The sequence below is a fragment of the Electrona antarctica genome (genome assembly GCF_951216825.1).
Source record: "Electrona antarctica genome assembly, chromosome: 1".
NCBI lineage: Eukaryota > Metazoa > Chordata > Actinopteri > Myctophiformes > Myctophidae > Electrona > Electrona antarctica.
The window spans coordinates 38,980,568-38,990,710 of NC_136806.1; positions in this window are offsets into that span (position 1 = coordinate 38,980,568).

A 10,143-nucleotide genomic window follows, 5' to 3' on the forward strand; every position below is an offset into this window, starting at 1 on the left:
TATCAAATAAATTCAATAATAACAATAAATCTTGCAGTTGGCTGAGTGTGCCACTCACATGACATAATTGTTTTTTTGTTCATGCATCAAGGGGATTTTTTTTTTAAATTACGTAACAATGTAACTAGCTCTTGGGAAATCTAGGACACGAATGCAACAAATACAGAACAGCTGACAACAGGGCATAAAGTGATAGCCACAGGCACTCAGGCGCCAAGAAATAACAAGCCATATTGCAGGATAACACAAAACTGTTTAACCACTTTTAATATAGGCTATATATATATACCAAAACACACAACGTGTCGCATGGCAGCATATTGCGAGCTTGTAGATCTGCCATTTATTTTTTATTTAATTTTAAAAAAAATTGGGAGGGGGGTTCCTGAAACATTTGCCTAGAGTTAACGTGGTTAAACACAGAAGAGGGAAAAGTCCTCAATCTCACACAGAATTATACGCCTGTAAATCAAAGCTTGTCAACACGTCAAAGACAGTTATGGTGAGATTAAATCAGTGTAATGAAAAGCAGCTACTTACAGCAGACATTTGTATTTCTTTCCTGTTTTATCTGTTATTTCTTCTTTGAGAGAGTTGTTCACAGACTCAGTAACCTTTTCTCCACGGAGTCATATGAAAGTGCTTGCAATACCTACTGGGATTAGAAGACTGAATTAAAATGGACCATTGTATTGTTCAGAAGACTTTCTCTTGGTTAATCCCACACCAAGCCATGTATGTCACAAGAGCGAGACATGTCTGATCCGAGACCAGATTGCCCATCACGTTTCTCAGATCATGTGAGTTTATTACTGACCCTGGATCGGTTTTCCTCCTCTTGGAGGCAGTTTGTACATACGTGAAAAAATTTACCTCATAACTAAACCCCCATTCCAGAAGCAGTTAAGGATGCTACAACAAATATTATTATTATTACATTTAATAATAATAATAATAACCTACAGCAGAGGTTATTCTCAAACTATGGGTGGGGAATAACCAAGTGGGGTCTTTTTTCCCTTTTTTGTTTTTATTTTATACATTTTGAGTAGCCAATTACATTTTACCCCAATGTATTTGTTATGCCAATTGATACCTCCCACTGATTGCCACTGCTGTTGTACCCTACTGGCTCACCTGCCAGTGAGTAGAGCCCCCACTGGGAGGATACCCTACTGGCTCACCTGCCAGTGAGTAGAGCCCCCACTGGGAGGATGTGTTGTACCCTACTGGCTCACCTGCCAGTGAGTAGAGCCCCCACTGTGAGGATGTACCCTACTGGCTCACCTGCCAGTGAGTAGAGCCCCCACTGTGAGGATGTAGCACCTCTGTTCTACTCCTCCCATGCATCCCATGCAACACTCCTCGCTGGCAGGTGCAGCTCCAGCCTGTAGAAGTAGGCTACATGCAGTGACAAAGTTCAGCCTCCCCCCCTGGCTTCCATAGCTCTCCTGAACAGAAGAGGGCTTCAATTTAGAGGGCCTAATCAATGCCTGGAGATAGACACAAGGAACTTCCTTTTGATGATTTACTTAGCAAGCAAAATGACAAACATGTTTCAACGCTATGCTTCAGTTCAAACATGATGTGACGTGGATCCAGTGTCAGGCAAAGAGGGCTGATGGTTGGATATTCTAATCTAGACCATACAGGATATGGCTAAGAGTAAGACTGACAACAACCAATATTTAACTTCCAGCAGATTAATTCAATATTGGTTTCTCTTTGTACTGAAGAGCGCTGTATGTGTTAATTCAATATTGTTTCATAGTGTGCGTTTAATAGCTTGATTTGATTTTAATTTTGCAATGAGTGAAAGTGCTAGATAAAATTAGGCAGTATTTTGTTGTGCATTCGGCTTGAGTTTTTCTCGTTTGTACAGTATGACTACTTACTGTTATGTGTTATGCCAGGATGGACATTATTGAAACAATGCCATTGCACAAGAGAAGTAGCTACTGTCTGACTAATAATCTAACTCCATTTTAATTGATTTAACATTGTGGCACATACTGTAAGCAGTGGTGGACAAAGTACTCAACCCCAATACTTGAGTAAAAGTGCAGATATATTCCTGGTCAAATTTTACTCAACTACACCTGCATGAAAGTTGCTCAGTCAAACTTGTACTGGAGTACTTGCTTTAAAAACATTTAATTACAAAGTATATTTTCTTTTTAATATCAATGTATTGCAATAAAGCAGCAAGATAAAATGCCGTCATGGAAAACAACATTAAATGATGATAGACAGTCAACCACATCAATGGTATCCTGTCCATTAGGTGCTTCCATTCAAGAAACGGATCAAATTGTCTCTCTTTATCTTGTACCAAACATAAGTACTACTACAATGAGCACGCACGCACGCACGCACGCACGCACGCACGCACGCACGCACGCACGCACGCACGCACGCACGCACGCACAAACAGACAGGAGCGAAAACATATGCCTTCAGCCTTCCGGCCTGGCAGAGACAATTATTATCTCCACCAGGCAGAGATGTTGCAGTCTGCTGTGCTGTTTGTGTGTGTGTGTGTGTGTGTGTGTGTGCGTGCGTGCGTGTGTGTGTGTGTGTGTGTGTGCGCGTGCGCGCGCGCGCGCGCGCGCGTGTGTGTGTGTGTGTGTGTGTGTGTGTGTGTGTGTGTGTGTGTGTGTGTGTGTGTGTGTGTGTGTGTGTGTGTGTGTGTGTGTGTGTGTGTGTGTGTGTGTGTGTGCGAGCGAGAGCTGTGTCCTCATTGTAATGCCATGTTAGTCCTGATGAAAAATGTCACACTACTTTTGGATGTGTTGTTCACTGTCCAAATATTGGTCTCCATATCCTGTCTACTCTGGTTGCATTCTAATGAAAGTCCTTTGTTGTAGCCTTTCCCCCCCATTGCTCTGTGCCTTTTCATAACCTTACCCCAGCCACAAGGCAGATACCCTCTCTGCGTTTAAGGCTAGACTAAAAACCCTCCTTTGTGATAAAGCTCATAATAGTTATACTGTAGCTGTGCCGGTGGACCTCCTATGGCTCCTCTCTCCCGCCCCCTCTCTCGTCCTCCTTCTGCATGACTGCATTCCCTCCTCCTCTCAATCTCCACCCTCTCTCTCCTCTCTAGTACCTCTACCTTTCCCTGTCCTTTTCACTGATGTTTCAGCTCTCCATATAGTCTCTCAAGATACATTCAGAAGTAGAGCAATAACTCCACAAAATCAGCATCTAACGGACATTGTCTCTCCATGTTGGCAAAACAGAGTCAATACTCTTTGAATCTAATGCAAAGCTAAAGAAGACCCATGGGTACAGAGTGGTAGTATAGGTGATTTTGAAGTTACAGCCAAGTTACTTAAGCTATTAGACAATACACTATTTGGAAAGAGTATGGTACCAAAACTTATATCAACTGTCAATCAAAAGGTTTCTCGCTCCACTTTTACAGATAAGTTCTCTTTATACACTGGCTGGCTGGGGCACTTGTTCAATGTCCTTGTGATGACATGGAATCCCTAATAAGATTGTTAAAATTAAGCTACAGACCTGGTACAATAAATTAGTTAGGTTGTTCCATAACCACTCGAACCCTAGCATCCCCATTCTGGGGAGGACCTTTGTCAAAAATAGCAGATCTGCAACCTTTCAACACAATGGAATGCATTGTGAGCTTGTAGATCAACTATTGTTGGCGATCAAGTTAGAGTAAAGGGGGAGAAAGAGCAGCAAGAACGGAACCGACCTTGGTAAATTAAGTATTAGTTTACTAGGGGTTTAAGTGGTTAAACTCTATCCAGGAACACTTCTCCCTGCTCAGAGAGAGGGTACCACATAATTCTGCAGCAGTTATTGTCAAATGGGTTACCTGCAAACCTTAAAGAGGTAAACACCATGTTCAAGGCAGATGGCTGCACCCCCTAGACTAGAGCTTGGTTCTGCTTAAGGATTGTTTCAAAAGGAGTGTTTTTCCTTGTCACATTGCAAAAGGAATGCATGCACATGTTTGGGGGGGGGGGGGGGGGGGGCGGGGGGTAGGGTCTTTGTTTCTTAGAGTTAGACAACTCGTGATTCGACACTAAATGGAATTGAAATGAAAGAAGACAGAAAGATGGAGTGAGCTATGCCTCTTGACAGAGGTTTGAGCACATGTTTTTTTTATTGTGTCTAATGTCTAGTAACTATTCGTGCATTCATTGATTGAATGCAGTTGTCCTTGGGAAGAAAGGGAGAAATAAGCACTTTGGTAATTTACTGTGACAGTGCATGTCGATGTGAAATAGTCGACATTTTGGCACATCAAGAACGATATTCACACTTCACAGTCACACACATTGAGCTTCACACGGACGTAGGCTACGCTGATGTCCACTATTGCGCCATTATTGCATCACACTTGCATATTCTTTTGAAAGTTCCAAAAACAAATACAGTGTTGGGTTTGTTGTCATTCCAGTCTGCTGTGGCCAGGGACTGGAACATATTGACATCCTGACAGAGAGATGTTGTTGTTACCTATTGGCTGACCCTTGGTTTATGTTTTACTTCATTTATGCTCAAGAGGCACTGAGGTTACCCTAATTCAGTGGTCAGCAAACAATATACAAACAACAGGAAACATTAATAAGACGAACATACAGGATATGAAAATAGCAACTTATCCAAACAACTAAATACTAATATACTAGAAATTGGTATACTAGTCCTTACCCATTCTGAATATATGAACAGCAAATTATGTTCAGTGTAGGTAATGCAATGTAATAGATCACATTACTGATAGGGGGGGAATTGTTTATAGATGGTCTAACAACAACAGGGTTTAAGTCCACCCGGACGGGGAATTGCCTTGGCAACAGTTACAATCCTGTGCACTTTTATATCTGTTGGATCATAACATATGAATACTTGTGATGGTGATGTTCAGTGTGTCACGCAGTCACGCTGGGTGCGCGCAGGGCTGTAACCTGTCGTAGTCAGTGTCCAGGCTTTCAGCGTGCATGTAGCCTATATGGCACGGTGGTTGAGGAGGGAGCGGACAGTTTGGTGTCGAAACAGTGCGTGTGTTCACGTTAACATGCCCCCGTCCAACTGTCAGAGCTGGCTTTCAGGTGCCTGTACCACGCAACCACCACGTTGGCCGCAATGCTTCCCCAAAGAAGAAGTTATGTCGAGTGACGCAAGAGTAGCTGTAGTATCAGGGTCCGAGTTGTTTTCCCCGTGTGGGTCTGTTGCGCGGAAAAGTGTGTCCCAGTATTAATCTGTGTCCGTCCCAACATGCATTTCACTGGTGACACGTGATTTGCGGGGAGATGAGTTGTTTTTTACGCGAATTAATTTAATTGAGATGATTGTTAGAATGTTTGGCGTGTGTAATGCGGGGCAGATTGAGGTTGGAGGACAGGGCTGCACGGCGCTAGGTTCCGTGAGGCGGTCCGTGCATCGTGGCGTCGTGAGAAGGCGCAGAAAGCGAGCAGCTGTCTTGCTCTATGCTAAGGAAGTATTCTGAAAGACAGCGACCGAGCGAAATAGACAGCGAGCGAGCGATCGCTAAATTATTAGATAGATAGATAGATAGATAGATAGATAGATAGATAGATAGATAGCTAGATAGATAGATAGATAGATAGATAGATAGATAGATAGAAAAAAAGCTTTTAAAAATAAATGTTGGTGACTGAATAAAATACACCTTAAAAAGTCAGAGGGACTGCAAATCGTACCGGTTTTGTGGAATGACTCACACATCATATTTTTGGCCAAAAAAAAGACTATATACCAAATTTTGTACTTTAAACAGAAGAGGCCTGTTGGCTGCCTGAATAATATCTCAAGTGAGGGAAAGCTTCCGCGTTGGTGCCATATAGAGTAAAGTAACAAAAAAGGAAGGGACATTAGTCACGTGACTGGACGCCGGGGATGTGCCATGAGTCATGACGCTTATGTCCGGCGCACTTCCGCCCTCACGTGGATAGTGGATACAGGTCGCTCCAATGAACTGCAGCGGTGAATTAGGCATCTATGGTAATATACATGTAGCACTGCCCCTTTAAGGGTAGTGCATACAAGGGGTGACAGGGTTGAGGCTGAGCAAGTTAAGCCAGACAAAGTAATCATATGCTCTGATTCAGCTGCTGCCTTGATGGCCTTGAGGAGTGGGACATCTAGAGCTAGAGACAACCTGGTAAATGAAGCACTGGTGATAAGCCTACGTGTACAAGATAGAGAAAGTGGGGTGATGGAGGTTTCCTTTGGGTCCCAGGGCATGCAGGTGTAGAGGGGAACGAAATAGCTGACAAGATGGCCATAATTTCACTCAAGAGACAGTAGATGTGGACATTCTGTTGGGCAAACCTGAATTCTATAGTTCCATAAAGGAGGGGTCTGAGAAACAGTGGCAAGAGGAGTAGAACAATGAAGAGAGAGGGAGACTGTATTCAGCGCAGGCATCTGTAAAAAGAAAGGGCATGTATATGGGAGGTGACAGAAGAGACTCTGTCAAACTGACACGGCTGAGATTTGGACATTGTGGGCTAGACAGTTGCCTGAAAACAGTGAGGAAACATCCAGGTGGACTGTGTGAATGTGGAAGAGCAGAGAGTGTTGTTCACATTCTATTTGCGTGTGAGATATAATAATATAGGGCAGAAAGAGCACAGTTATGTGAAGAACTGGATAATATTGGGATTTTCTCTGCATTATATTACAGGTCATAGAACTCTGAGCGGAATATCACCCCTGAACTGTGGAGGGCAGTAATACGCAATAGTGTCAACACTGCCGGAAACCCCAATAGAAGAAGAAGAAGAGGCCTCATGTTTTTTGGCCAGAAGCCTGATTTGAGTGTTTGTTGGGGACCTGGAGGCATGAGGTCTACGTTTACAGCCTGGTACTTGGCAAAAAACCTCAAAGAAATGTTGATGCTTTGATAATTCATTTTGATTATATGGGGATATATTTTATTTTAAGTGACATTTTATATTCCATTTACTTGAGTTTGGCAGGTATAGTCTAAGAAGAGGTGGATCTCTCCATCTTTCTTCATCACGACCACAATCGGTGATGAGTAGCCTACGGGATGCAGCTTGGCCTGGCAATACCCTGCAACATATAGTTACACAGTGGTGTGTAACCATGGATTTCAACTCTGCAAAAGATGGCATTGAATCAAGTTTTTAAATGTGTTGAAGGACATTCTAGGAGTCATGGGGCGTTCAAAAGAAAAGGATTTGCCAGCCTCAGTGTAAACCCCAGGACGTGCAAGTGCAAACCTTACACCTATTTGTTCAAGGGTAAATCGGCGTGTACCAGGTTGAAGGGGCAGAGTAAGAGAGAAGGCCTTTTCTGTACAGACTGAGGCAGTGTTGGTTTTGTCGTTTAAGCCATGATGAAAAATGTTTGTTGACTACCTTTTTTCACTGATATAAACTAAATAAAAACTAACCTGCACCCTCCCTCCCTACCTTCAAAACCGCCCTGGAAAGATCTTATTTACATCTTTATTGAAGCTTATAATGGTGATACCACTAAAAAACTAATATCAAAACTATATTCGAATACACAGTCTGCTAAAAAGCACTCCACATCTTATGTCAAGCTTAAATGGGAAAAGGAGGCAAATCTAACCATCGCAGAGGAGGACTGGCTGAATATTTGTAATATGATATCCACAACCACTAGTTCTGGCCTATGGAGAGAATTTTCATGGAAAAACATGATTAGGTTCCAAAAATCAAAAGCCTACAGAATGGGACACCGGAATCAGGAAATTGTTGGAGAAAATGTAATAATACAATGGCTGACCACTTCTGGGTATTCTGGGACTGTCCAATAATAAAAAAATTCTGTCTAGAAATAGTATCAGATATCAACACAATAATGGGTTTCGAGATTTAATTTGAATTTACAAATATTTATCTGTGTAACCAGAGGATCTTAGTACGCCAGATAAATACCTTCTTAAAATACTGCTAGTGGCAGCTAAAAAAGCAATAACCAAGACGTGGCTGGATAGAAGCCCGCCTAAGAAAGGAGAGTGGACAGCCATTGTATGGAACATATACGAAATGGAGGAACTTACTTTTTCTGTTAGAATATGTACAGAGAAATTTAACAAGTACTGGTTGAAATGGATATTATACATGGGGAAATACATTTTGTGAAGGATCTTTGTATGAATGAATAAGAGGTGATTTATGGTTATTTCTGTTGGGGGGTTATTTACTTATACTTACTCAATTGGACTGTCATTATTCTTTGTCATTAACAATGTCATGGATGTATTTGTTGTGCTCATGTTTTTTTTTTTTTTTTTTTGCTTATTCTTAGTTTTTTGCTTTTTTTCCTCTGTTTTCTTTTTTACCTCCCTTCATTGTTTTTCATTATCTTGTACATTACATATGAAGATCGATTTGGAATACCAATGTATAACAATCATGAACTCTATCACTAGGAATGAACGGACTAAAGGCTCATTCATAGTCTGGATTTTCGGTGGTGAGGTGACGTCATGTTGTAGTTCGGTGGTCACCTCACCACCGAAAATCCAGACTATGAATAACGCTTTACTCACCTGGGACTGTATGACCCGTAACATAATGAATGTTAATTGTAGAAATGTAACAAATGACTTGTAACAATTACGAAATGTACTGTAATGCCCAACACTACCCACTAAAAACAAAGAAAAAAAACGCCCTCTGTTTAGACTAGCCTTTCCGAGTTTACTTGATTTCAACTTAATAAAGTTATCCTTTTCTATGTTCTCTCCCCTGGCCCCCACACATGTAAAGCGTCTTTGAGTACTTATGAAAGGCGCTGTATAAATCCCAGATATTATTATTATTATTATAACCTATGATGACTTAAACTATGACTAATATAATGACAATTCTGCCAACAAAAACTAGGGAGGGACTAGTGGAGAAGAGACCCAATAGAACTAAAAGACAAGACATTTTATGTTTGGATGCGGTCGGGTGTTGCGCTCTGAAATTAGCAGATCTACAAGCTCAGAACGCGTCGCAGCGCACCACGTTGTGACCTTGCAGATCGGTTATTTTCAGCATGCAACCAAGTTTAAAATCAGGCATTATGACGGCAAAATACATTTTCATCTGCAAAATCAACTGTACATTTAGTTGACTAAAATCTTAGGATATTAGTTGACATTGCAGATGACTAAAATAGGAATACAACTAAATTAAATTTTATTCAAAAGACTATGACTAAAACTAAATCAGAATTGGCTGTCAAAACCAACACTGCTGAGGGCTGGAGAGATAAGTGATGAATCCCTGGGAGCGTAGGCTGTAGCCACATTGTTTATGTGACATGTACTTAAGTGGATAGATACTGTACCTAGGCAGCAGTCCAAGGATGGATTTATAAATGAAAACATACCCGTGTACAGTGGATAATGAAAGGGGCTTTCAGCGAGGACAAACGCTTGAAGGCCGCAGTTTTCTAGTCTCCATAATCCAGGAGAGGCAAGTAGGTGGCACCCGAGATGTTTCCTAGCATTAAAAGAAAATCTGGATTTTAGATAATAATAATAATATCTCAAATTTATATATAGCGCTTTTCTAAGTACCCAAAGACGCTTTACATGGGGGAATCTGATCAATATGAGATTTAAAAGAAAGGTTGGCACCATATTTTTGTTAGAAAAGAACGTTGTCTGCATTCATCACGGCTTTAACCACATGAATCCCATATGTTAGTTCAAGCATTTGGCGAAAGTAGCTGATCTATAAGCTCATAATATCAAAATGCGACTCTGGGGTAGATTGGTTGGTGAATGACTGAGTGGTGTTGAATGTAGACTGCAGATGCACAATGGCATTATCTGCGTAAAGATGTACAGAATAATTAACAGTATGGCCAATGTCCATGAACATAAACAGTAAAAAGCGTGGGACCTAAAACTGAGCCTTGTGGCATAATTTTAGGTCTCACGCTTTTGTAATGACAATAATCTTGTAGAATAGCTTCCATTGTTCCATGACAACATCTCAGAGAGATAAGAAGGAAGTTTTCATCTCATAAAGTGCACAGTGATAAGTGACATATTTATTAATAGCCTAAGGCATATCTGAATTCCTACAATCTGATGAAATCTTCTAAATAGGAAAAGGATACAATTTAATGATAGACCAAAATTGATAA